Genomic DNA, 26,806 nt, shown 5'->3' on the forward strand with positions numbered 1-26,806 from the left:
CAAAATATGACCCAGGATTGTGTGTGCAAAGTCTGGGTGAGGAGATGTGTGCTAAGATTTATGGGTAAGCAAAGCTGTGTACCTGTGTGCATCCAAGGCGATTCCTTCTCCTCCAGGGAGCCCCCTTTTCTGCAAGGGTTCGGAGCAGGGCGGCGGGTGGCACAATTTCCGCAGACACCTTGGGCTTCTGGGTTCTGGGTCTGAGTGAGTTAAGAGGTTGAGAGGCCCGGTAAGGAGCTGCAGGAAGCCAACCGCCAGCAGAGGCTTCCTTTTTTCCCTCCACCCAGCAACGGTTGAATACCGCCACCCACATCCACTTCCCACCTCCAACCCCCCACCCTTACTTTCCTTCCCACAAGTGACATCAAGGGCAGGGTGGAAACCCGAGAGAGGATTTCTCCCCTCCATTTCGCCATTCCCCCTTAAGACAAACCAGGAAGCAGCTGCGGCTCCAAATCGGGCCACCTTAACAGTAGAGTAATGGTCTGGCCTCCAGCCAAGCCCCACCTCCGTTCCAGCTCTCGCTCCTCCCCCTTCTCCTCCCGCACTGCTCCGGGAGAGCTGGTGAGCCGGAGTCTGGCCCGAGTTGGCTGGAGCTGTTGCCATGACAAGCATTTTCTTAAGAAAGCTCTGCTGTTGAGACCGTCCAAAGCTGGGGGTTGAGGAGGGGAGCACGAACTTCCTGGGAAACGATCCCTCCGAAGAGAGCTAGGCCGGAGACACCCGTCCAGCTCCCCTGCACCCATTTTCTTCCAGGAACCTGAGAGGTCCTTCCCTTTGGGAGGGCTGGGGGAGGAGACCCAGCCCACTCCCCGGCCGTAGCTGGAAAGGCAAGAGAGCAAAGCCAGCATCTCTAGCGTGGTTGCCACACTGGGGAGACCGGTGGGTGGTCACCCCCACCCCACCCCGTCCATGGAAACACGGAGGGAGAGTCCCGCTTGGAGAAGCCTGGATCTTTGCTAGAAAGAGAGGTAGGCTTGCAGAGAATGAATTGAGTCGCGATTTGCAAACTTTGTTTCTTTCTTTGCTCTCAATGGCTTCTAAAAACTCCCTGAATTTCCTCTTCCTAGGCATGTTTTTTGCGACTGGGTTTGGAGTGTGTGTGTGTGTGTGTGTGTGTGCGCGCGCGCGCGCACAGATTTGTCAAATACTGTGTTTCCTAGATTCCGTTCTGAGACACCATATAATCAAACAAGTGATTTCTTTCTCTTTGCCTAGTTTTTGTCATTCCTGGGCTGTGGGGGTAAGGAAATGGAGGGACTGTCTTTTTCACACCCAAACTGAGCTTTTGGAAAAAGCATTTATTTTCCCCCATCCGTTCCTGCCCTCCCCCTCCCCCTTGGCTTGGGAATGAGACGCAGAATGGAAAACTGTTGCAAAAATATTTTCCGCGTCTGTTCCCTTTCTCCGAAGCCCCAAAGAGAGATGGAAAAAAAAAAAAAGAAAAGAAAAGAAAAGAAAGAACCGAGTAAGAAATCTTCAACAGGAAGGAGGGGCTGCCGTGGGGACCGGCGGAGGGGCTCACTGGGGGGTGGGCGGAGGTCCGAGAAGGAGGGGAATGGGGAAGGGGAGTGCACAAATTAAATTTCTTTAGCTTTGCAGAGAAACCTCAGCAGTTTCTCTGCCGCTTGCAAAACATCCTCAGACTTTCACGTCTATAATTAGCTGTGGAAAAAGCTGGGAGTTCCCTCGCCCCGCTGTTGTTGAGTGTGTGCCGAGCGTCAAGAACCAACTGTATGAGTGTCTCTGAGGGCACCGCCCCACACATCTCGGGTCCCGGAGGAGAGGAAAGAGCAGAGGGTGAAGTTGGAAAGTTTGCAGATCCAAGGCCGGTGCCTGTGGGGCCGGTGAGCGTTGGGCGGCTGGGGGTTGGTCACCGGCGTCCTTGGGAGGGTCCCTCAGCGTCCTGGGCCACTGCGCCCTTGCAGAAGAGCTGGAAATGAAGGCTGGGCTGGTCGCTCCTGCTCTCCTGCAACCCGCTCGCTCCCTCGCATACTTGGCTGGCTCTTGGGGTGGAGGAGGCCGGCTGGCACCCTCCCCAAGGCGAGGCCCGCCTCACCACTCCCCCAGGTCTGCGAAGGACCCACCGCTCCTCTCCGGCAGCGGGGGCGGGAGGGGGGAACGCGGGAGTGGCCTGCGCATCCTGGGAGCGAGTGGGCACTCGGCTGGCCAGAGGCGCCTCCCCCGGGCATTCCTTCCGGACTTACAACAACTTGCAGACGCGGTGTCGGCGCCGGCTGGCCTGGTAGGGGGGATGTCAGATGGAGAAATCGCGGGCACGCAACTGACGCGGCGGGGGAGGGGAAGTGAATCCCAGGCTACAGCGCCATCTCCTCCTCTGGGTGGGGTGTCTGGCAGGAGGCTGCAGATCCTCTCCCTCCTGGAGCTCCTCCTCAGAGATGCCCCTTCTCGCCCTTCCTATACCGAGCCCCGCTTCAGCCCCCTCAGCGCCGGGCCCTCTTTCTCTGGAAGAAAGGGAAGAGAGGGTCATCCAAGGCAGGGACAGGCCGTGGAGAGGGGCCTAGGGGTCCGGACGGACCGGCTGGGAGAAGGTGGAGGAGGAGGAGGACAGGAGGCGGTGGTGGCTCCGATGGCTTAGTGAACCTGGTTCCCTGTTGGCTAGGGGTGGTGGCATGGGGGGCGGGCTCCGGGAGGTGGGTCCTGGACCCCACAGATCAGTGGGGTCAGTCTGGGGTGGGGAGGGAGAGGAAGCACCTGCCCTCTGCCCCAGCTGGTTTGGTTGGAGGGGTGGTAAAGGTGGGAGCTTAGAAACTGGGAAGAAGGAAGCAAAGGACTCTTGGAGGAGAGCTTAAGTGGGGGCCCAGGAAACAACAGGAATCAATTTTCATTTTGAGGCGTTGGATGATTGATCTGACTGCACCCCAAGGGCACCCTTGTCTTCTGATCCAGAAGGGAATGAGGCCTTCCCCAGGGGCCGAGACCCAAGACGAGATCCATGCCCTTGTTCTGTAGGCAAGGGGGGGCGGAGGAGGGGAGTCCTTTTTTTTTTTTTTCTCCTGCTGGGGAGCCCTATCCTCCCTGCCACCATCTTGCCGAGGTACAACCTCGAAATCACCAACGCCCCCCCCCCCCCGCGCGCGCCCTTCCATGGCGGGGGCCCATAATCCCACCCTCCCAGCAGTTGGCCTTCCTATTTTCAGTTTTCTGACTAGGGTCAGATTCTGGTGGGCTCGGGGAGGGCTTCTCGCTGAGGAGCAGGTCCCTATTTAGCGCACACCGAGGCGCCTGCCTACCCCTCCCCCCACCCGCTGTGGCCTTGAGTCGCGGGGCGGGGGCGGCTGGGGGCACCTTCTCTCCCTTCCCGCCTTGGCCGCACCAAACCCGCGGCCCCGGGGCCCGAAGCTGCCGGCGGCCCCGCCCCGTCGCGGCCCCTCCTGCAGCTCGGCCCCGCCCCCTCGGCTCCGCGCTCCGGAGAGTACTTTGCGCGGGAGGCGCTCCGAGCCGCCGCGGAGCTCAGGTTTGCTGCCTCCCGGCCTCCCCGAGCCTCCGTCCCCTCCCCGTCCGGCTGCCTCCTCCGCGTCCCTGGCCGGATTCAAGGGCAAGTCGACGGAGGCACGGGCTTAGCCCCGGGGCTCCCAGCACCTAGCGCGGTGCCTGGCACGTTCTAAGGTGCTTGGGCAATGTTTGGTGAAAGAAGGAAGTGACATTTGGGGAGATCCTGGGACCGATTGCCTAGCTTGCCCTGTGGGCTTCAGTTCCCCGCCGCACGATGGAAAGCCCGCACCCACTGTAATGGTGGGAGGGCGTGGCTGAGTCAGATTTGTCCGATTTCTGTGATCTTGGGTGCCTGATGAGAAGTCAAAATGGGAACGCCCAGTTAGTTTGCCCGAGGTATGAGTGCTGGAAGACGAAAGCGGTGAGGAGGAGGGCGTGGAGGTCCCTGAGCCATGATAACTGGAGAGCCTCACTCTTCCCCAGCATCGTTGGCTGGAGGGTCTTCAGAGGAAGAGGGGCACTGGGGGCTGCTTGGCTCTGACTCAGCTGCCCCTTGTCGGCAACTCAACCCTCCACGAGAAACTGCCACCCTTTAGCTTCTCCCGGTAATCCTCATGGACCCTTTTTCTCTTTTTTGCCTGTGTTCTCTGTCTTGGACCCAGCACCCAAAGACATGGATAAGCCCTGCCCTTGTGGGGCCTTCCAGATCCAGGAAGCTTTGGAGGGAGGAAAGGAAGATGTTCGTTCTGGCTCCCCAGGACCTAAGAGTCGTGTTTGGCTTAGGTTGACCCAGGTGTTCGGTTTGACCTTGAAGAAAAATGCTCTACCCTGGGCCTCATTGCCTTCGTGGAGGAATTCTTCCAGCCCTTTGATGTCTTTCCCCCAGCCTAGCCCTCAGACAGTACTCTTGCCAGCCTGGTTCCCTGCGCCTCGGACTTGCGTTCATTCCTATCATCCGCAAATGGTACTCGGTCAGACGGGGTGATATCCTTTCCCCACTCATTTCCCCTTTCTGTAGAGTGGGTCATAGAAATGAAGCAGGCCCTTGAGCTGGAGTCCCCAAGGCTTGTGTGGAATGTTTGGTGCTTCCTCTTCCAACATCCCTTTGTCTCCTCTTTCCTCTTTCCCTTGTATGAGCCAGTCTTGTTCCACTGACTTATTTCCTCTGCACATATTAAAAGAGAAATGACAGGGACTTTTGAATTCTGCCTCCACCTGAAGCCAGTTCTCTGTGTTCAGCCCACAGGAATGTGGGTTGAAGAGGGAAACCAGGCAGGATCAAGTTAGGACCAGAGCCAAGGTCTCCCCAGGAGCAACACAGGTGGGGTTCGAACCAATTTGTGTTGGGGAGTGGTGGGTGGGATGGTGCAGAGGCCAAAGGAGAGAAAAGGGAGGTGAGGACTCAGGCGACCAAAGGCCAAGGATCCCTCCTTTCTTCTCCACTCTAGCTCCTCTCTGGCTGAAGTTTTCAGCCCCATCACTTCTCTGTGCTCTGGTTTCCCAAGTATAGAAATCTCTGGGACCATTCACATATGGGGCACCTGGGTGGCTCAGTCAGGTAAACGTCCGACTTCCGCCCAAGTCATGATCTCACTGTTAGTGGGTTCGAGGCCCGCATCTGGCTCTGTGTTGACAGCTCGGAGCCTGGAGCCTGCTTTGGATTCTGTGTCTCCCTCGCTCTCCACCCCTCCCCACTCACATTCCCTCTCTCTCTCTCTCTCTCTCTCTCTCTCTCTCAAAAAATAAACACTAAAAAAAAAAAAAAAAAGAAATCTCTGGGACCGTTCAGAATGATGAACTGGAATGGAATCAGTGAGACCCCTTTGCTCTTGCCTTTCTGCCAGGTCACTAGGACCAGAGGATCTCGAGGCAGTGTGTTTACTGGTGGGACCAAGGACTCTCAGACTCAGGGAAACTCTCAGCTCAGAACACCTCTAGCAAGATCCACCTAGGTTGCAAAATCAGTGCTCAAAGTGCAAACCGGTACAACTCCTACAGAGGGCAAGCTAGCACTATCTAACAAAACAACATATGCATTTACCCAGCCATCCTACTTCTAGGAATTTATCCAGAAAGTGCACATTCACAGATACAAAAAGACATATGCACAAGGTGATTCTTTAAGGCATATTTGCAACAGGAAAGGAAATCACTGGAAACCACCCAATGCCCATCTTTAACAGACTGGCTGAATGAACAGGAGTACGGCCACACAGTGGAGTACTATGCAGCCAAAAAAAAGAGTAGGAGCCCTGTGAACTTGCATGCTGTGATTTCTAGGATATATATTTTTTTAAATATTTACTTACTTATTTTAAGAGAGAGAGGCAGAGAGAATCCCAAGCAGGCCCCACGCTGTCAGCACAGAACCTGACACAGGGCTTGAGCCCACAAACCGCGAGATCATGACCTGAGTGGAAATCAGGAGTCGGACACTTAACTGATTGAGCCGCTCAGGCATCCCTGTAGGATATGTTGTTAAATGCAAAATGCAAGATGCAAAAGAGTGCGTGTATAGAGCATGGCACTCTTGTTGAGAAAACAGGAGAAATCAGAATACTTTTTGCAAACACACACACACACACACACACACACACACACACACAGGATAAACCAGAAATTAATATAAATGGTTCCCTGTAGGGTGAATAGGAACAGGATAGAGAAGATAGAGATGGCAATGAAACTTTACTAATGCTACTATTTTAGACAGTTTTGACTTCTGAACCAGGTAAATAGTTTACCTGGTTACATAGATCCAAAAGAAAGAAAAAAGCAAACCCTAAAGCCAACCACAACAGAAACAATGAACCTGAGTATCAATTTGATTCCTCTACAAAGAAAATGATTAATTCGAGTAATCTTTTTGTTTAATGCCTTGACTCTTAGTGGAATGTATATTCTCAGGATAAAAAGCACTACCAAAAAAAAATCTTGAACTTTACTCTCTAATTGTGTTATTGGTCATGGTGTTGGCATCATAAATTGGAAACGGTTTTTTGTTTGTTGTAGGATAGATCAGATGAGTATATTGACATCTCTGGAAGTCAGGGTTTTGATCTGGAAGAAGGGAGTCAAAAATACGGAATGAATGGGGGAAGGTGAGGCAGAACCCTGTGATTTTTTATGTATCTCCTAGGTCTGTTCGCTGGAAGGGTCTAGAAGTACTGCTACCCGGTAGCACAGAACACACCTCACGCCCAGATGTTTATTTCTAAATACCACTTGCCCCTAAGAGGAAGCAGTGCTCCATGGAGAAATGGCTGATTCTAAATCTGGGACTGAGAAAGTACACCTCAATCATGTTATGCCAGAAAGCTAGCATGTGCTCATGGCAAAAAGACTCAGGAGTTGGCTTCAAGGGGCTCCCACAGGGCAATTTCGGGACACACGGAACGTTGAAGAGAATAACAGTAATAGATTATAAGACGCTGAATAAAAGATGTCCATTCTGACAGCGAAAGTGGAGCAGGGAGGGAACACTCTTCACACAGGGATGCCAGCTAATGAAAGGTGGAGGCAATAACTTTAAATGTACTAGTTTGCAGCCCCTCATATAGTCACTGGTTCAGGCTGGGCTTGCTAATGAATGACAAAAATCATTAGATGAAAGGTTGATCTCAATGTATCACCTGGTGGATTACTTACTCCTTGCAAAAAGAAAGACCTGTCTTTGCAACGGGGACATCCGGCACTGACTGTCTTTTTTTTTTTTTTTTTTTTTTTAATTTTTTTTTAACCTTTATTTATTTTTGAGACAGAGAGACAGAGCATGAACGGGGGAGGGTCAGAGAGAGAGAGAGAGAGACACAGAATCTGAAACAGGCTCCAGGCTCTGAGCTGTCAGCACAGAGCCCGACGCGGGGCTCGAACTCACGGACCACGAGATCATGACCTGAGCTGAAGTCGGCCACTTAACCGACTGAGCCACCCAGGCGCCCGCCGGCACTGATCGTCTTAACCAAGTGACCAAACATCAGCAGTAGTGGGACCACCTGGCGTGAGTTCTTCCTGATGTGCTCTACGTGCAGCCACATCAGCTATAGTCTCGCCAGACATGTGTCTGTGGAGCCTAATGACGAGGAGACCAAAGCCAATGTGAGCGATTCCACAGGACAACTGATTGAGACTTCAAAAAAGTGAAGATCATTAAAAGAAGCCCTGAAATGATATGCTTGGGGAGAAGGGCAGGAAGACAGAAACCAGTCTAGATGTAAAGAAGCTAAAGAAACATCATAGCCAGGGGCGCCTGGGGGGCTCAGTCGGTTAGGCGTCCGACTTCGGCTCAGGTCACGATCTCGCGTTTCCTGGGTTCGGGCCCCCGCGTCGGGCTCTGTGCCGAGAGCTCGGAGCCTGGAGCCGGCTTCAGATTCTGTGTCTCCCTCTCTTTCTCTCTGCCCTCCCCTGCTCGCACTCTCTCTCTCAAAAATAATAACATTAAAAAAAAAAAAGAAACGTAATAGCCAATTGCAATATGTAAACTTTAACTGGACCTTGGGTTAAAAAAAAAAAAAAAGACTGTAAGAGACATCCTGGGGACAATTGGACAACTTTTAATACAGATATGAGATGATATATAATTATTGTTAATTGTGGAATATGTCATAGCGGTAATGATAATGGTTTTATAGGAGCATATCCTCGTGCTTAGAGATTATGCAAAAGTATTTAGGGGCAAAGGGGTTTGCAAGTGACTCAGCTCCTCCAGCCCCACACAGCACATGGAGGGACCTTCTTTTTTTTTTTTTTAAATTTTTTTTTAACGTTTTATTTATTTTTGAGACAGAGAGAGACAGAGCATGAACGGGGGAGGGGCAGAGAGAGAGGGAGACACAGAATCGGAAGCAGGCTCCAGGCTCTGAGCCGTCAGCCCAGAGCCCGACGCGGGGCTCGAACTTACGGACCGCGAGATGGTGACCTGAGCCGAAGTTGGACGCTTAACCGACTGAGCCACCCAGGCGCCCCTGGAGGGACCTTCTTGATGACGTAGTTGCCCCTGGGAGGCTTCCTTCTCTCCCTGCTGCTGTCAGCATTGGGCTTTCCCTTTCCTGGTGGGGGCAGCTGGGGCACAATGGGTCAGCCAGCTGGACCAGGGGCAACAGGTGGGAGCAGGACTTTCCTCACCAGGCCACGGGCCAGCTGAGGAAGCCTAAGAGCTGCAGGCCTCCAGAATCACCCACCTACTTTTCGAGGGGATGCCCCAGGCTGTAGGAGGAGGAATCCACCAATCGCCCTGAGGCTGTTTCTGACCAAGCTTTCGCATCCCTTCTGAATTCTGTAATTCGGTGATTCTGAAAGAACTCGGCAGTGCCTGCCCCAAGCCTTCATGCTTGGGCTAAGCAAGGCCTTCTGGCCCCCCTTCTTGGCAAGGACCGTGTACCAGCTGCACTGTCAGTGACCCAGATCACCATACTCTCCACCCCCGCCTTTCCAGCCTGGTCCCAGCTCTGGAGAGAGATCAGGTTTACAGGACTGCCATTCTCTCTCTCTCTCTCTCTCTCTCTCTCTCTCTCTTTCTGTCTGTCTCTCTCTCTCCCCTCCCTGGAAACCCTGGCATGACTCAGGGCTCTTTTCACGCAGGAGGGGGCTATTGATACCTTCATCAATTCCCCTTCTGTCTTGCTAGGGAGCCTGTAAGAGCGCGAGACAGGAAGTTGAAAGGGGGCAGACAGGGCAGAGTTTGTTCTCATGTGCTGCCACCCCTGCCAGAAGAGCATGGGACTGGGAGTCAGAAAACTGGTGACCTGGACTCTTGCCTACTGTGTGACCTTGACTAAGGTGGTGATGTCTCTGGGCCTTTGTCTCCCCCACTGTAAAATGAAGCCAAGCTTGGACAAAGGCATTTCCGATTCAAGACTCCTTTCCCACAAAGGGGTAAAATTCTCAATGCTCAAACCAAACTCTTTACCTTAGAGTCTAGCACAAGGTAGTAGCCTGTGGCCAACTTCCATCCCTCTATCCAGGATGACCAGAGGTGGGGAGTCATAAAGGAACCTGTCCTGTAGACAACCACTTTTAAGGTTTCGGAGTAGGACGGGTCCTCAGATTCCCCACCTTACCTGCCTTGGATGTTCAATTAAGAAGTTCTTGCTCAGTATCTCCCGAAGCTAAGATTCTGCTATGTCCTAGGCCAGAAACTAAGAAAGACTGGCTAGAGAGAGATACAGAGGTCCAAGCCTTCGGGGAGTTTACCATCTCCTAGAGAACATGATTTTCCCAGAGTGATTAGACTGCACCACGAACCATACGAAATTGCCAATATGCAACCACTTTTGACCTACAGATGGCTTTTCACATGGTTCAGCCTCGTATTAATATTAGGAAATACTGGAAATCAGTGACTACAGTCAGCGCCGTGGGATAGAGAGACGAGGTCTTCATCCGAACTATGGGTTGGGTTTGGAGAAATGTGGCCAGCTGCTGGGCCAGCCTGTCCTCCCTCTCCATCCAGACTTTTGGCCTTGGAGGTAGACACATTGGCCAAACCCTTGTCCAGACTCTGGGTGAGTTTCTAGCACTAGCATTTCTGGTAACTGGCCAGGTCAGCTGCCCCTGGGGAGAGAGGAGAGTGCTGTCCATCCGTAGTGCCCTATTCCTGTGCCCTGACTGCCCTGCCTCATATTTTAAGAGCTGAGGATGGAGGGTTGTCAGAAAGGAGGAATTCAGGAATATCCACTCTATTCTTCCCCCCCCCCCCCCAATCTGGGGGCAGACTAGAGCAGGATCGCACACAGGAAGCCTCATCTGGCACAGGGACACATGACCTGGTGATGCTGGGGTCTGAAGGATGTGAGTAGGAATGTGGAGGCCAGAATTTGGCAGGGATCACCTGGATTTGTTCTTGGAGGAGGTGATTGCCAAACAGGATCTGAAGGAGGAGAGAGGCTAGGTGGAGGAGAGCTTGGGGGAGGGGAGGCGGGTTGGGACGAAGAGCTGAGATGCTGCATCCGGCAGACGGCAGAGGACACTGAGCGTCCTGGAGAGTCAGATGCTCTGGCAGGTGAGGGAGGCCGTCTGCTGCCCCCCACTGGAATGGCTCCGGCCTGTGTCTGAGCCAGCACCCGTGTGGCAGCAGGATGGCGTCTGGCCTCAGCAGCAGCCTGCTGCCTGCCTGCTCTCCTGGTGCTTGTGGACCATTAGGATGCTTTTTTGATGTTTCCTGCCTGCCGTCTGTATCTTTGTGGGATGCACTCAGATGACATCTGTTAGCATCGCTAGGACAGACACAGCTGGCATCCACACTTCCAGGGGCTTTCTGACCTTGGTGCAGGGGAGGTCAGTTACCAGGCTTTCGCTGGGGGGCGGGGTGGGTGTTCGTGCTATTGAGCCAGAGCATTTGAGATGGACAGAGTTGGAAAAATGGTCCAATGTATCCTCTTTGGCAAGTGAGAAACCTGAAACCCGGAGACTTACTTGCCCAAGGACGCCAGGCGAGTTTGATAGTTTGATGCTGAGCCAGCGTCAGACCCCACTTCTCCCCACTCCAAGTCGGTGGCTGAGCCTCTGACCCCATCCGTGCAGCACTCGTGACCCAGCTCAACACCCAACCTCCCCACTGCCCAGTCTCTCTACCCAAGTAACAGGCAGAAGCACCCCAGCTGCTCCAGGGATGACGTGTGGCATGGTGAGGTCATGTGATAGAAGCACTTTGGAAGATGCCGGAAACCATAAAATGCTGTGCCACGATTGTAACTGCTGCTACCCTTCTTACCAATCTGGGTCATTAGCAGTGAGGAAAATGCAAAGGAGGAGCGCTCCTGCACCGCCCTGATCGCCGTGTAGCTCCTAATGGAGCTGGGTCTCTTCTCCTGGTACTTTCCGCAGCTCCTCCCAGAGAGTGGGCCTGGAGCTGGGAGAAGCTGGGTGATTGAGAGCGGAAGCAGAAGTCCTGGAAAGGGGTGGGCAGAACCTTCCTCCTGCCTGGGTGTCCCCGGCCCTGCCCTTTCACACAGGGTGTGACTCCTCCGAAAGGTCGGAGGAAGTTTGAAGGGGAAGCGCTCTGCCCTGTACATCTTCCTCCACCTTCCTCTGGGCCGGGTTGGCTGCCGAGCTCTGATTTGGGAGCGAAGAGGCAGCATGGTGGGGCCGCTGTAATGTGACAGCACAGGCTGGTTTTATTGCTGATGTTATTGCCGGAGCCAATCTGTCATTCATTTGCTTGTTCGTGTATTCGTTTGTTCATCCAACAAACATGAAGTGAGCACAAACCGTATGCCGGGCACTGTGTGAGGATCTGGGGAGAAGTCATGTCTCCAGGATGCAGAGTGGCTAAGAATCACTCGTTTCAGCTCAAAGACAAGTGTCCTGAGCCTGGGGGCCCACGGCAAGCCCTGAATGGCACAGTGTCCCAGAGAACTTGAATCTGTGTCCTTGGAGAACAGGGAAAGGTAACTCCTGACTTTAGAGACATAAGGCCTAGACTCCATACACAATTGAGCTGAGAGGGGCCTTGGGGACCATTGTAGGGCAGCACCGTGTTACCAATGGCCCTGTGGCCAGATGGTGAAGGACATGCCCTTGTCCTTTGCCAGAAGAAGCCTTCTCCTGGGCCAAGGCCTGATGCTGAAGCTGGGCAGTCATCTAGCCTGTATATCCGGTCCTTAGGCTGGCATCCCCGTGTTGTCTGACTTTGCAGTCCTCTGTTTACATCCTAGAGCCTCTGAGCCTGATGGGGCAGAGCTGTCCCATTGCTGGGATGCCCAGAAAGGATCTGAATGAAACCCTGGAATGAAAAAGCAAACCTTCCAGAGAAACTGTCCAATTTCTCCTCCCATGCTTCTTCTCATCTCAGCCCCTCCACCCTACTTTCCAGAGGCAGCCTGGTGTCACAGGATAAAAGAGTAGATTTAGAGTTGGGTGGCACATAGGACACAGATCTCTGTTGACCTTCAACTTTCCCGTCCATAACCTGTATATGTTGTCACCTGTCCTGATCTACCCGATGGAGCGTTTTGATGGGCAAACGAAATAGGGTAGGGAGAGCATTGCATCAACACTAAAGTTGCTAGGGCTACAGAAGTGCTAGGTAAGTGTAAGGCTTCTCATTCTAGGGCTTCTGCTCGTCCCCCACTGCTCACTTCTGTTCCTTCTCTCTGCTGCCCAGCCCCTTGACCCCACTACGGAGCCCATCCTTCTCTGTTCTCTCACTGCCCACTCCAGAGGCTGCTCTTCCCTAGGCTCTTCCCTTGCCTAGATCAAGACCCAACACAACGCATCTTAAATAATAATGACAACAGTAGAAGTGATCGTCTGACGTACCATCCATCATGTGCTACATACTAAACTTGGATGATCGCATTTAATATTTCCAGCAGGCAATAAAGTCAACAGCGTCTTCATTTTACAGCTTAATGAAGACATTCGTATAACATAAGGCTGAGGTCCAACCCTAGGCTAGAACGTCTATAGATTTCTTCTCTCCATTGCCAAGTGACGGACTGACAAGAACACGGAGAGATTCGACAGCCTTTATTGAATGTCAACTAAATGCCAGCTGCTTTCACATTATGTCACAACAACCACCTTCTGAGACAGGTGCAGGATTCGTCTTCGACATCATCTGGTTGCAGGAGCAGAAACCCACTCAAAGCAGCAAAAAAGAGTGAAAGGGGGCCTTACTAGAAGTTGACAGAGAAATATCACAAAACTTGGTGGGGGCAAGTGTGGCCCCTGGGTGGACCGTGCTTTCTCTCCGGGGCTGCATGCATTCCCTTCTCTGCTCCCGTGTCTGTGTGCTCAGCACCCATCGTGGTTAACCCGAGCAGTGGGTTCAGCCTCCAGATCCATATGACCTTCCCTCTTAGCTCTCCAAGTAGATTAACCCAGTCTCTCAGTCCAAAGAGACATCAAGAGATACAGATTCCAGCTTAGGTCCTGTGTGTCCACCCTTGCTCCAATTACCTGTGACCTGCTGGAGGGAAACGGGGACTAATCAAACATGATGACCCAGGCCTCGCCCTTCCACAGGGGCTACGGGTAGGAGCAGATGTTTCTAGAGGGGACATTCCTTGACCTCAGGTGGTAGGTTCAAACCCAACTGTGCTCTTCACCAAACCAAACTGTCTCCAGGACATTGTGGAGATGATGCCCTGCTTTCGAACTCTGCGAGTTTTCCCAGAATCTGTGGGTTCAGGTGGGCCTGGAAAAATAAGATTGCCATTTGTGAACTCTGTGACGTGCCAGGCATTGAATGTACATTATTTTTAATCCTTACAGCATTACTGCAACATGTTATTGTCCCGATTTTACAGATAAGAAAGCTAACACCCAGTGAGTTAAGTAGCTTGCTCCCAGATCATCATCCAGAGATCATCCAGGCTTGGATCATCCAGGGTTGGGCTAATCTTTGACCCAGGCCTGTCAGACACCAAGACTCATGCCTTCTCTACAATGCAACCCTTACCAAGAAAAAGAACTGTTTTACTTTGATTCAGCTGGAAAGTAGACTCTAAGAGGGCAAGGTTCTTCATCTCTTTGTTCTCTGATGTTTCTCAAGCAGCTAGAGTAGTACCTGGCCCGTGGTAAGTTCTCAGTAAAAAATTGTTGAGTGAATTTTACCTTGGTATCTTCTATACTCCTGGGCTCCCCATGTTTAGAGGGGGAAAAAGGGCACATTCTAATCCTTGGAGAATTGTCCACTGAAACACACTGGGGTGACCAACTGAGTGTGCCTCTGATCTCCACTCAACTCTCATAGTCCGCTTCGATGGGGGACATTAGGAACAGTCCCTCGATGTGGAGGAGTCCAAAGGAAAGTATGGTCCTTGACCCATCTGTGTTTCCTGTCTGGTACATCTGACCTAAGATATTTGGTCCAGTGAGGGCAGGAAGAGATTTCCCTGACACTGGAAAATCTGTTTCCTGGGACTAGGAAATGGAATGCCAAGGTGCTCCATCGCTAGAGACAAGAATGCTAATTTCTGTTGGGTTTTCAGCCCCAGGGGTTGGAGTTTACCAAATCCTGGATCTCTTCCCATGCCTTTCTTGGTAGCCATGCCCTGTGTCCTCAGTCATCCGGTCAGCATTCACAAGCCCAGCAGCATGGTATTCTATAAGAGTGAGGATTTGGGGGAGTCCGGTGGAACTGGATACAAGTCTGCCTGGGCAACCGTGTGACCGTGGACAAATTATTTGACTTTCTGGACTCAATTTTCTCACGTTGTACGCCCCTGACACATAGTAGGCGTTTGCTGAATTTAAATTCTTCCTCTTCCATTCCTTCATTTCTCTTTCGTCTCCGTGGATGCCGCCATGAGCCTGCCTACCTGCTCCCTGCTAACCCTTGGGCTCAGTACATTTATAAAAGGATCAGAGCCCATTATCCTCCAGTAACTGAAAGGCCCGGAGGCCCCAACCTCCCGCAACTCTCCACCAAGGGGCCCCCAGGGGCCAACTGTGGGTTCCATCATTTCCTGTGACCGGTTACCCTCTGGATGCCAGTTCCCAGACTGTGCTTCCTATTTGCGCAACAAGAGTCCTAGAAAAGAAGGCAGAATGGCAGCGACCATGTTACCTTGTTTGCTCCTGCCCTGTAGTCCTCCCCCGGAAGTAGGTGCTATGAGAGCCAACACTGGGAATTCTCTTGTTGATGGAGGGGGGCAGACTAGGCCACGATACTCTCTTTGCTTGTAGAAGCTGTGACCCGAGGATGCCATTACTCTTCAGTCACCCAGGTCAGCTGCCCACTGCCATTAGAATTGAGCAGGCCCCTTGATAAACAGGCAGGAGAGTCCCGGTCTGGGAGCTCCTCCTCTCTCCCCAGCACACACCCACACAGACACTTTAGCTGGGATGAGATAGCCGCTTGGCCAAGGTAATGCATAAAGAACATACCTTCCCTGAGCCCAAAGGGGCTTGGCACTGAGTGACTGGGTTGGGTCCTGGTCCTTGCTCCTGCTGCTGCCTATGGAACCCATAAGGGCTCCAGGCCCTCTGGGAATGGGGGGACCTTCTCCAGTCCCCTCCCAGTTTCTCGAGGATGGCATCTTGTAAGAGGAGTGCTTTCAGAGGAAGTGAAGATGTGAATATTAGCTAAGAGTCGATGCGAGCGGGCCTATGACAGCATGGTTGCCAGGCTCCCATCAGTTGGCTGGTTCTATTCAGCGTCAGCCAAGCCCACTCACAGCCTGGGAGCTACTCAGAAAGAGGGGTGCTGCCTTAGTCATCTCTGAACACCCAGTGTTTAGCACAGCCCTTGGTTCATGGAATGATCATCACTAAATGTTGGATGGATGGATGAATAACTGAATAAACAAATAGAAATTTTTCATTAGACTCGAGTCGAGATCATAGCCAAGTTTACTCTCTTCCTTCCCGGGGTCGCCATCTCTGTTCAACACTTCATCATCTCGCGCCTGAATACTTGCAAAGGCCTCCTCGTGACAAGCAGGGGCATTTAGGGGAATGAATTCTAGATTAGAAGTTGGGAGACCTGGGATTGGAACCATCAGGCCGGTCTCTTGCTTTTGGGAAATCACTGAACCTTTCCGGGCTTTGATTCGTTCGTGTGTCACATGAGCAGTTTGACCTAAAGGCACTTCAGGGACATTTCAACTCTCCAATTCTCTGTCTCCTCCTACCAAACAGCCCTGCAGATTAATTGTGATTGGTTACGAAAATTTTTAAAATCAGGAGATTTCAAGTAGAAATCCACGTTGCTTGCTTTGTCTCAAAAGTCAGAAGCGCTGACGACACTGGCCAACCTACTCCTCATGGCAACACTTAGCAGGAGCTGAGGAACTCCTGCCCCATTCAGACAAGTGTTTGCCGGTTTCCTTAACCACCACCACCACCCCCCCATCACCTAAGCCTGCTTTGCTTATTTTTGTGCCTGCCTGGTCCCTTAGGCATTTGAATTTGCAAACCTAGAGTGGGAAAAATAAAGCTTCTCAGTGCGGAGGCAAGGGCACCCAGGATGGGGTGACAGCCCCAGGAAGCAGCTCGTGCTTAGCTGGGTTCAGGTGGCAGAGACTGGGGGTGGGAGCTTCCTGGGAAGCTGGGTGACTGGCGTGTGAAAAGAAACAGTAGCCAGTGCCCCAGGAGACTCTGCTTGCCCCCCCCCCCCAGAATTGTTGAGCCTCGCTGTTCCCCACTCCATTACCTCTCTCCCCCTCAGACCCAGGACCCATGCCAGGAGGATAACACTGTATAACTCTATGTAACTATATGGCCATGGCTCAGAGGTGGGAGGAGGGCCGGGGCTTCATTTTAGACTCTTGACAATGGTGATAATTCCCATTCCACTCCTTTCTGCTGTCCAGACTCCACTAGTCTCTTTGGCACAAAGCGGGGCAGGGCGCATGAGGCAGTCCGGAATGGCCAATCTATTTGGAGGGGTGGAGTGAACATTCTCGCTTGTCTCCCGTACCATTGCTGTGAACAGCCGCACCTCAGAGCTCCCCGGGACCCGCCCCGTCCGTGGTCCCGAACCCAAAGTCCCATGTCTGACCGGGAGCGAACTTGTGACCCACGTGAAGTCAGGGCCATGTCCCAACTCCTTAGTCATCCTGCCCGAGCCCCAGGCAGCCCTGCCTCTCTGTTACCTTCTGCAGGGAGAACATCCCCTGCTTCCTCACTCACAGAATCTTTTCTTCAGACTTTCTAGTTTGTATGCTTTTCTTCAGCTGTTACCTTTAGTTTGATCAGTTATTCTGCGGTCTGATCTCGTCTTGTGTGTGTGTGTGTGTGTGTGTGTGTGTGTGTGTGTGTGTTGTTCTAAAAAAACATCTCTACTTCCTTTCCCCAGCCATGAATTACTCATCATTCCTCATTTGACACCTTTCCCTTTTCATACGGACACGACATACCTAAACTCTGGTTTACATGACGATTATGTTGTCACTTGCAGTGAGACTGTATGTTCTGGAAGGCTTTTGTGGTTTTTCCAATGTCCTTTAATCGAAATGGTGGATTTTGAGCAAAGTGGTTTTTTAATATTTTTACAGACCCCTCCCCCCTTCCCGATTATAAAAGGAATGCATAAAAATCTGTAACTTTTACTGAGCATTTACTATGTCGGGCACCACACCAAATGCTGAAATCGCATGACCTCCTTCCCTCCTCAGGACAACCCTGTGAGCAAAGTGTCATTCCTATTCTCTTTTCCAAAGAAGAAACTGAGGCTCAGAGAGATAAAATAGTTTATCTGAGGTCTCACAGCTACGAAGTGGGGGATGTGGAATTGAAACCATGCCTCTGAGATTCTAGACACCTGAGCTCTGTACTGCTTCCACACAAGATCATTCTAGAAAGTTTGGAAAATTCAGAAAAGCATAAAGGAAAAAATAAGATGTCTGTAAGTCCAGAGATAGCTGTTAACATTTTGATATATTCTCTGTATTCTTTTATATATGTAGGTAAGTATATACCCTTTTAAAACTGGGGACACATTAAATATTGAAGTTTTTTTAAAGATTTTCTTTTTAAGACTTCATTTTTAAATTATTTTTTAATGTTTAGTTATTTTTGAGAGAGAGAAAGAGACAGAGCATGAGCAGGAGAGGTTCAAGAGAGAGAGACACACACACACAGAATCTGAAGCAGGCTCCAGGCTCTAAGCTATCAGCACAGAGCCTGATGTGGGGCTCGAACTCACAAACAGTGAGATCAGACCTGAGCCGAAGTCAGACGCTTAACCAACTGAGCCACCCAGGTGCCCCATTTAAGATTTCATTTTTGAGTAATCTCTACATCCAACGTGGGGCTCGAACCCACAACCCTAAGATCGAGAGTCACATGCTCCACTGACTGAGCCAGGCAGCCACCCTTAAATATTGTGGTTTTGATTCCAATTTTTTCCTACCCAATCCTAACTGTATTGTGACCATTTTCCTATGCTATAAGGAACTGACCACAACTCAGTCTCAAATATGGTCCAGGGAATCCAATAATAGCAGGCAACGAGAAGCAAAAGGTTGGTGTGATTTTAGAAGAGAAAGAAAGATACGAATGCCTGAGGCCTTTTCCTTGAAAGTGGACAGTCTGGAGCCAGCCTGGGTGGGGCGCAGAGGTCCGAACCTGGGATGAAGAGATCAGAGAGAGGGCAGAAAGCTTACAACTCTTGAATTGCCTTTGAGAAGTTCTCTCCCTCCCTCTGTGTGTCTGGATCCCACGTGGAGGTGCGGGCCAACTTGTGTTTGAAGTGAGAGTTACAAATGCAAGGTGGCTTTTACAACAGGCTCAGCTGAGGGCCAGGCATTCTGGAAGAAGATATTGAACACCCTAATTCAAGCCCCCTATAAACCTGAGTGGAATTACTCCCTAATGGCCGAGAGGCTGGCTCCGCCTGCTGGGTTGATGCTCTCATACTGGCCTCTGGTTGGAAAGAACTGTGAGGCTTTCCTGCCTTCGTTCTCTTAAATGTGTGTGTAAAAGAGGCTGGGTAGATTTTATCTGTGGCTATATATATATATAGATATATATATATCCACAGATATATAGATATATATATATCCACAGATATATAGATATATATATATCCACAGATATATAGATATATATATATCCATAGATATATATATTTTTTTTTTTTAAAGAAACTTTTTGGTTAATCATCCAAGAATAGAGAGCAGCGAGGAGCACAGAGGAAGGAGGTAAGAAGAACAGAAGGCTACCACCAGCCTTAAGATAATTAGCAAATGCAGGGCTGGGGGCAAAGACAGCATCTAGTGTATATGGCAGGACAGAGTGACGCTTGCGGTAGGTGACTCCTCTTTGGAATGACAGCCTGGATTGTCAGCCTTTTAAAGGTTGCACCAGCTGCCTATTATGAATTCAAGAGTGACAGAGTCCTGGCGGTCTCCATGACAGATACAGTCTTAGCCAAAGAATACTGGCATGTGTTCAGTGCAGGCTCCAGGGCTGAGGTACGAAGTCTTGGGTTCATCCATGTGCCCGTACCACCTCACTGTGTGACTCTGGGGAAGGCTCCCACCACTGTGCCCCTAGTCTGTCCCCTGGCATACAGGGAGATATCTATCCATGCACCTTTCTCCCTCCTAGGCCATCTTAGGAAGATAGATGAGAAAAATGGAGGGAGATGCTTTGGGTTTCCATGATGAATGTAGAGGGATCTTCATTCTTACATTGGTTGCTCCAGAATCTTCTGCAGCAACACAGGAAGAGAACAGGGTGCTACCATGACACATGTCACTTAACTGCTAAACTCGAGCCTTTTCATTCTACTTAATGTGTCAGATAATACAGTCCTGAATACCTCATAGGGTTATTACAAGAATCACATGGGATAATGGATGTGGAAGTGCTTTGTACACCATAGAGTGCCTACAAGTATGTGGGTTACAATTTATGAAGATTCTTGAATGAGGAAGCCCCTCCTCATTCTCCTGACTCCTCTGAGGTCGGGAAGGCTGTTTCTCCAGCTCATATAAAATTTGAGCCCTCTTTCTTGGGTGCAGTGGATTCTCGCTATGCTGTAGATGGAGGGTGGGTCCCAGCAAGTATGAATGAGTCTCTCAACGTAGGTGAAAAATCTGGGGCTCTCAAGGGATTTAAAAGAGTCCCTTAGCTGAGGGGCCACCTGGGTGGCTCAGTCGGTTGAATATCAGACTATTGGTTTCGGTTCAGGTCATGATCTCACAGCTTGTGAATTCGAGCTCCTAGTCGGGTTCTGTGCTGGCAGTGTGGGGCCTCTTGGGATTCTCTCTCTCTCTCTCTCTCTCTCTCTCTCTCTCTCTCTCTTTCTCTCTCCCTTCCTCCCTCAAAATAAACTTTAAAAAAATTTTTTTAAAGAGCCCCTTAGCTGAATTTCACTCTTGACCATGCCACCAGTCAACAGTGTGACCTTGAACAAGCCCCTTAACCTCTGAGCAGCAGTTTCCTCATTTGTTGTTGGTTTCTAATCACAAAGGACCGTTATGATAATCTAAGGGGAGAGTATGGAATCTATATACAAGAGTTTGAGAAGTTGAAAGCACTATCCACGTGTGAAAGTACACTGTTAGAGCTCAGAGGTGTTCCTGAGGATGCGGAGATAAGCCAGTATTCCATTAAGACTAGAAGTCCTAGAATCCTGCTATTACGTCAGTACTGGAAGGAGCCATAACTCGAGCCCCTCAATTATACTGACCAGAAGAAGTGAAGCCAAGGAAAGCCTGTGGTTCCCGCAAGTACCCTGACCAGGTCAGGCTCTACTCTAGGGCCCAGGCTCCCCACATGGTCAGTGGGGCACCCTCCAGTTTACCTCTCCCTCATCCTACCACCGAGGAGTGAGGACTGAGACTATTCACTCTGTATATACTGTAATATATCCTGTGTTAGAGCATCTGGGATTTACCTCTGCCTTCCCTTCAAGCGGGATGTGAACGGTGCCTTTCATGCTAACATCCCAGAATCACCCCAGTTTTTGTCCCTGCCCTCGGACATCATGCACGTCTTGATAGACAACATTTAGGACGCCTGCCTGCAGGGCAAAGTGTGGAGCTGGGTCCTGTTCCTGGCGGGCCCCTGGCAGCTCAGGAACAGGGCTCTCCCGGAGAAACCGTGCCGAATCATCGCCTGAGCCACTGAAACCACAGGGCGTTGCTCTTGGGGTGTTAGGGAGGCCAAGGGAAGGGAAGGGCGGGGTGAGAACTGGCCAGCTCCCCCGCGGCGTCCTGAGGCTGGAAGGTGGAGATTCCTCCCCGGGGTGTGGCGCGAGGGAGGACGTGGGTCCCCGAGGGAGGGAGTGAGGGAGGGAGTGGGGCTGCCCGGCCTGCGGTGAGTCACTGCCCCCCCTGTGAGCAATCGCTAGCTGGCCGGGGCGGAGCCGCCCGCCTTCTTGGGGGGCTTTGGTGCAGAGCCAGACTTGGAAAGGGTGGAGGCGTCAGTTACCCCAGCTGCTCCCGGGGCCGGGGCCGGGCTGGGAGCCGCGCCGGAGCGGAGCTGGCCGACACGTCGGAACCCGCAGGCCCAGGGCGAGGGCGAGCGCGGGGCCCGGTGGCCGGGCTAGCGGAAGGGGAGGCCGCCGCGCGGACACCGGCTGCAGGGCCGCCACCCTGGGCACGCAGTTGCCGGGCTCCTCCTGCCCGCCTACCCGGCCCGAGGTCACCGCGTGGGGGGCAGACCGGGACGCGGTGCCAGGAGGAGGCTCGGCGGCTCTTCCCCCTTCCGAGCCCTGGGCCCAGAGCCCCCTGTCCGGCTGGGGTTGGCTCCAGCTTTAGGACCCAGGAAGTCTCAGCGGGAAGGGGTTTGTGCTCTTCCCTAGCTGTTTCACTTTGCATCCAAGAGGAGACCGGGCACATGGGCCTGAGCCCCCAGTTGCTGATTCCCTGAGTCTCCCTCCCTTATGAAATGATCTCTCCGGGCGCCTGGGGGGCTCAGTGGGTTGAGCGACCGACTTGGGCTCAGGTCATGATCTCACAGCTCTTGAGTTGGAGCCCCGTGTTGGGCTCTGTGCTGACAGCTCAGAGCCTGGAGCCTGCTTCGGATTCTGTATCTCCCTCTCTCTCTGCCCCTAACCCACTCGCATTCTGTCTTTGTCTCTTTCAAAAATAAATAAACATTAAGAACAATTTTTTTTTTTTTTTAAATGATGCCTCTCTTCCACCTCTAGCCACCACCAAAGCAGGACACCAGGTCACTGCCGCTTTCTCCCTCCCACTTTCCTTCCGTGTGGCTTCTCACTTCCGGCTCTCTGGTCCCTACAGGAATATCAGCCCCTGTGCCCTGTTTCCCTTTTCTCCCACCCCCACCTGCACCCACAACCCCAGAATCAGAATTTCTAAGTTGACTGATACTGGCCTGTTAGGATAATATGGTCAAATGCAGTATACTGACTGTGTTGTTCAATGACCATTTTAGACCATGAAATTGACAATAGAAGTTCTCATCTAAAACAGGCTGTTTGTAGATCCATGACTATCTTTGATCTTGCAGATTAAAAAATGTTGCTGGCAGAAAGAGTGGAAACCTATTTTTCTTTTCCCCTCATCTCCAGCTTTCTTTATTTCTCAGATGCACAAAATTGAATGAATCAAAACCCATAGTTCATGATCCATTTTCTTCACTGGTTAATGCATGTCTCTCTTCACTACTTATTTATATAGGTTATTTACTAATAACCTAACAAAGACACCTGAAACCACCACCCAAGCCAAAAATAAGATCACTACCATAATTTGCATCCACCTATGTGCCCTTTCGATCCCATGCCCTCGCCTCCTCACCCAGTCCAACCACTATCCTGAATTTTGTGCTCATCATACTCTTGATAAATTTATGTGCACCTACGCAAATATATTACTTAGTTTTGCTTTATATTCTTTATTAAAAATATATACTATGTAGGGTCTGTTGGGGCTTGTTTATTTTCACTCAATATTAGGATACTAAGACTTATCCCTGTTGGGTGTGGCTGTAGTTTATTCATTTTCGCTGCTACATAATATTCTATTGGTGAAGTTCTCACCCTGTTCCACCATTATGAATGGTACTGCCGCAGACATTCCTATTCATGTCCCCTGGTGTGTATGTGCAAATCTCTCCTGGGTATAGATCTCAGAAGGGAATTGCTAGGTCTTGGTATATGAATATTCAACCTTACAAGATAATGACAGGCTGTTTCCCAATATATTTGTAGTAGTTTTGCCCCTGCCAGTGAGGTGTAAGAGATACTGTTGTTCCATGTCTTCTTAAGTACTGGGTATCCTCAGATTTTTAAATTTTGGCAACTGAGTGTAAATATAGTATCTCTTAATGGTCTTGATTTGCATTTCCCCGATCACCAGTGAAGCCCAGCAATGGAAATAACACTGCATAGATCAGACCTACAAAAATTGCAGATATAGGAGTTATACTGGGGCGCCTGGGTGGCTCAGTCGGTTAAGCGTCCGACTTCAGCTCAGGTCATGATCTCGCAGTCCACGAGTTCGAGCCCTGCGTCGGGCTCTGGGCTGATGGCTCAGAGCCTGGAGCCTGTTTCCGATTCTGTGTCTCCCTCTCTCTCTGCCCCTCCCCCGTTCATGCTGTGTCTCTGTCTCAAAAATAAATAAACGTTAAAAAAAAATTATATATGTATGTATACATGTATACATATATATATATATCTTAATATGTTATAAGAAATAAGAGGGTATTGAAAGAATGATGGACAAGAAACTCAATTCAGCAGATACCCAAATGGGACTCCCAGAAATGAAAAAATATAGTAAAGGAAATTTAGATTTCAATGAATAGTTTAAAAAAGAATATATCACAGCTGAAGATAATATTAGTGAACTGGAAGGGATTTCTTTTTTTTTTTTTTTTTTTTTTTTTTTTACTGTTTATTTACTTTTGAAGGAGAGAGAGAGCGTGGGCGGGGGAGGGGCAGAGAGAGAGGGAGGCACAGAATCCAAAGCAGGCTCCAGGCTCCAAGCTGTCAGCACAGAGCCCGACGTTGGGCTCGAACTCACAGACTGCGAGATCATGACCCAAGCCAAAGTCAGACGCTCCACCGACTGAGCCACCCAGGCACCCCAGAAGATATATCTGAAGAAATTACATAGATGATGAAAAAGACGATGGAAAATGTGGAAAAGGTATAGAGGCAGGAAAATAGAGCAGGGGTTGGCAAACCTTTTCTTCAAAGGGCCAGAGAGTACATTATTCTTTACAAAAACGGGCAGCAGGCCCGGTGTAGCTCATGTGTTATGGTCCACCCATCCCCGGAGCAGACTAAAAAAGATCCCAGTATACATTTAATTAATGTTTCAGGAGGAGATAATAGAGACAATAGGAATGTGACAATATTTGAAGAAGCAATGGTCAGTAATTGACACAATACCATCGTTATATTTATGATACCTAATGAATCCCAAGAGCGATAAATAAAATTGACCCTTAGATACATCAGAATGAAACTACGGAACACCAAGGATAAATTCCTTTAGAGTAAACCCAGAAGGTAAATTCCTTTTCAGGGCCTGACATTTAGACCAACAACTGATTTCTCAACTTCAACATAAAAGCCAGAAGACAGTGGAGTAATATCTCCCAAGCACTGAGAAAAGAAGTGCTAACACGGAATTTTAGCATCAGTGACAATCTTCCAAGAATGTCTTGCAAAAGCCTTTGCAGACACACAAAAACGTGTTTCTACCAATAGGCCCTTCACTAAAGTGACTTCTGAAGAAAATAGTTCAGAAAGAAGAAAAATTACCTAAAAGGCAGTCTAAAATTCAGGAAGGATACTGAAACACCAGGAATAATGTAACTTCAAAGTAAGATTTCTAGGCTTACACTGAAAAACTAGGAATAATATAAATTCAAACTAGGGAAGATGATGGGAAGAAAGGAAAGGAAACGTAAATGAAGACAATGGAAAATGTGGCCATTACAATCTTTTTTGTTGTTTGAGTTGTAATCTAGATAGAAAAAAGAATGACTATCGCCATTTATTGAGTGGCTACCCTGGAATCATTTTGATTTGTTAACATTCTTAATTTCACGTAATATGTGTAAGAGTGCCAGGCCAAAAGAAGGCGTAAAAATTGTAGTTTCTGTTATCACTGTATCTTTGTGCTCAGAACAAGGTCTGGAACTCAGTAGGCACTCATTTACTGAAGAATGAATGAAATGGGAGTGAGTATTGATTCTATTTAAAATTTTTTTTTTAAGTTTATTTATTTTTGAGACAGAGAGAGACAGAGCATGAACGGGGGAGGGTCAGAGAGAGGGAGACAAAGAATCAGAAGCAGGCTCCAGGCTCTGAGCCATCAGCCCAGAGCCCGACGCGGGGCTCGAACTCACGGACCGCGAGATCGTGACCTGAGCCGAAGTCAGACGCTCAACCGACTGAGCCACCCAGGCGCCCCTGATTCTATTTAAAGATGAGTCACCTGAGGTTCTGAGAAACAGCATGGTAAGAGGAAAAGCATCAACATGAGTATGAAATTCGCCTTTCTTACTTAGGAAATTTATGTTATTGAACATATTAATGGCCCTCAGTCGTCTTCTCTGTAAAAATAAGTCATGGAGTCCTTGACGCAAAATAATGCCCATTAAATGCTAGGTGCTCACTTAAATGGTAGATTTGGAATTTGACCACAGCTACTTTCCCCTCTACCATGGAGTAGATGTTTTTTCTCTCTTCTCTAATGCAAAAGTATCATGTAATAGCTGAGAATATGAGCTTTGGAATCAGGCAGGCCTGTGTTCATGGCCCAGCTTGAGCGCTAGTTAACTGTAGGACTCTGGGCCTCAGTTTCTTCAACTGTTGAGAGGGGATAATAGGAGCTATCACAAAAGGAGTTGTAAGACAGAGAATGGGTGCCAACCATTGTGCTGGAGATGACAAATTAGAGCCCAATTTAATGTAAGAGGGAGTAAGAGCTAATGAGTTGGCTCCAAGGGATGAGTAGGAAGAGAATGGCTTCTAACACCGGGCAAAAGATTAGTCCAAATGACCTTGAGTCCCTTCCAACCATCTTCCACAGTCACCTTCTGACCGGTGAGCAGGCCCTAGTGGCCCCACACCCAACAGGTCAAATGGGCTGATAGACAGCATGACATAATAACCACAATAATTGTATTTGAGGGCTCACTATGAGGCAGCACTGTGCGTCTTTATGTGGATTATTCACTTATCTCAAAATCTGGCCACCCATTTTACACCAGGTTACTATTATCCCCCATTTATCACTGCCACAACCGAAGAACAGAGACACGAACTGACTTTCTCAAGGTCAAACAGGTAGTGACGGTGGATCTGGGATTTGGGTCAGCCTGCTCACAGAGCCTGGGCTCTTGATCGCTGCACTGTACTCTAAGAGACAACAAGCCCTCATGTCCGGAAAGCACCCTCAAGGCAATATTGTGGAAGAAGTGTAGCCTTTGCCAAACTCTGATTCTGGCTCTGCTTTATTATGTGGCCCTAGAGAAGGTACTTAGCCAGCTTTCTTCTCTGTAAAATGGGGGCCGTATTACCCACCTCCCAAGTTTGTCGGGAGGATCAAATGAGATAATATAGGAGGTCCTCGAAAAGACTGGAGATCCTGTATTTCCACTGCGAGTCAGGAAGGCCTTCGCTGTACCAGCTCTAAGCCGATGCCTGTGTGCTCTGAGCCAGTGATGGGGTGACCTTGGGAGAGTGAGTAGGTGAAAGCTGACATTTTCCCTTCTGCTTGGAAAAAGAACTGGTCCATGGCCCTGAACACCCTTCCACCACCACCCGTACCCACCCCGCCACACACATACACACAGAGCCTCGTCTATTTTCCCTCCCCTTGGCCTTGCCCCTCTGCCTTGCCACGCCACCTGTTCAGTGATGTGATGTTGTTCCAGGCCCTCCGTGGGCTGCCAGCCCTGGACGTGTCAGAGGCCGCTGTCTGGACTAACTGACCGCTGTGCCACTCGGCCCCCACCTCCGTTACCA

The 26,806-nt window shown here is 50.2% G+C and overlaps 1 protein-coding gene across 6 annotated transcripts in view; it reads left to right on the top strand.

Annotated features, from left to right (window-relative positions):
- The first annotated feature begins 473 nt into the window (after positions 1 to 473).
- The window catches only part of ATP2B4 (ATPase plasma membrane Ca2+ transporting 4), a 94,353-nt gene continuing 68,020 nt past the window's right edge, over positions 474 to 26,806 (top strand). For 2 of the 6 annotated variants that reach the window (XM_042976840.1, XM_042976839.1), the window contains exon 1: positions 475 to 971. The gene's annotated coding sequence lies outside the window, so the exon portion shown is untranslated. The other 4 variants (XM_042976834.1, XM_042976837.1, XM_042976838.1 and 1 more) reach the window with 3 other exon arrangements.

The sequence above is a fragment of the Panthera tigris genome, chromosome F3 (assembly GCF_018350195.1).
Source record: "Panthera tigris isolate Pti1 chromosome F3, P.tigris_Pti1_mat1.1, whole genome shotgun sequence".
NCBI classification, from domain to species: domain Eukaryota; kingdom Metazoa; phylum Chordata; class Mammalia; order Carnivora; family Felidae; genus Panthera; species Panthera tigris.